The sequence below is a fragment of the Engraulis encrasicolus genome, chromosome 9 (genome assembly GCF_034702125.1).
Source record: "Engraulis encrasicolus isolate BLACKSEA-1 chromosome 9, IST_EnEncr_1.0, whole genome shotgun sequence".
Taxonomy (NCBI): Eukaryota; Metazoa; Chordata; class Actinopteri; order Clupeiformes; family Engraulidae; genus Engraulis; species Engraulis encrasicolus.
The window spans coordinates 37,135,577-37,137,637 of NC_085865.1; positions in this window are offsets into that span (position 1 = coordinate 37,135,577).

Consider the following 2,061-nt stretch of genomic DNA (forward strand, 5'->3'; position numbering starts at 1 on the left):
TTTGTGGCCGACTTTAAATGCGCTGTATTTATTAACACCCACATCGTGACAACACGTTCTCGCTCATGTGCTTCGTCAATGTTGATCGACAGCAACAGAAGTCGTGTGGGGCTACTAACGTGAACAACGTAACACCCGCAACAGAACCGCTGTAACATCAAATGCGTACTGACATTCCAGGGCAGCACTCTCGTTAGTGCCGGTTATAACGACCGCATTATCAGATACCTTCATAACGGAAGTCGGGGGCAACAGCCATTCCGACATACCGCCATTCCGACAGTATTTGATTGTCATTCCGAGCCATTTCGAGTCATTTGAACATTGTTGCAAGTACGTAAAGGCACGTGAACAACGTTCTAACTCGTGACATTTGCAACAATGTTGCTACATGAGCGGAAGTGGAGAGAGTGACATGATTTACAGGATTAGTGTATAATTTAGTGTCTAATTTTGTCACGGTCCAAATGCAATTACAGGAAGGGTCTAAAATCAGTTCCTGCAAGCTGGAATAATGTTTTTTGCAATAAAAAGTCAATGTTGGAATGGCGGTATGTCTGAATGGTGGTATGTCTGAATGGCGGTAACTACGGAAGTCATATTTGATCAGACACCCGGTTATTTAGAGAGGGAGTCATGGAGCCACTGCCCTCCATTTGGAATTCAGCCTGGGTGTCCGGAATTTGAATTGCATTGTGGATGCAAGCGGCTGCAAGTGGATGCAAGCGGCTGCTAAGAGTTCTGGCCCGGGCGAAGGACAATATCCAGTTGTCAGTGTTCAGTTTGTGGCCAAATTAACTGCAGCTTTCAGGCAGCGTTAACAATAATAAGGACAGCTGACAAAAATTCAGTGTCCTATGACCTGTTCCATATTCCAGCCTGTTGTGGCATTGCACTTTACCATGCTGCCAGTACTAACAGTACACTCTAAGAAAATTTCCCTGCAAAATAACGGCAGTTACTGGCAATTATATTTACCTGTAATTCTACTGTTATTTCACACCAAAAATCAAATACAGCTCATTGCTGTTTAATGTATCACAGTATATAACATTTTTTCAGCAGCAATTGAACTGTTAAATAACAGTACTCTACAGAAAAATAACAGTACATTTCAGTTAAAAAGTTGAATTGTACTGTGTGATGACAGGCAAATACTGGGTCATAGTTGTATTCATGAATATGGCCATGGCAACTTCCCACCCCACCCATCATTCTCCATAGCTGTGGTACCCTGGCCATGTTACCACCCCACCCTCCCATCGTTCACCATGACTGGAGTGCTTTGAGCATGATACTATGGCGCTATGCTGTATTGAGAAAATGGTTTGCGGTGGTCCTTTGAAAGTGTGGGCATGAATAAAATTTCAGAGTACGCAGTGCTATGTTACAATGATAGTGTGTAGGGTGGGCTTTTTACTGTATCTCTTGATGAGCCAATGATGAATATAGCATTGGTCAGTCTTTAAAAAATTATTTTACACCAAGTAGCACAGCAAACAAGCAGCACTACAAGCTAGCTCTCAAAGCAATGCCTAATTTGCAGCAGGCACATTATATGCAACAATGCCACAAATGATGCCACATACAGCAAGTTTTCACAAAGAGGAAAGTGTGCAAGCATGTAAGCAAGCTTGTAGGCAAGCTTGTAGGCAAACAAGTGCTATGCTGTGCCATGCAGGCCAGCCAGCAGGCAGGCAAGCAACTGAAGTGTTGATAGTCCAGATTTATATACAGGTGCAAGAGTACCATGTGACCAGAGTCATCAGGCCCTTGGCAGGTGACGCCCGTAATTGAATAATGGCATAACAGACCTACTCAGGTGAGGCCAGGCACTGATTAGCAGATTGGTTTAGATGGGGCTGCTTGTTGCAAGAGTGTTCAAATTCTTAAAATGTTTCAGCCATTCACACTTTCATCACTATCAAAATGCATGTGCTACTCACACTTTGCTGCATCAAGCACTTTTAAGTATTGTAGTTTCCTTAGAAATTGTTTCATCATGCTTGATAGTATCAGATAATCTTTAACCAGTCAGAATGACTTCAGTTCTTCAGGTGG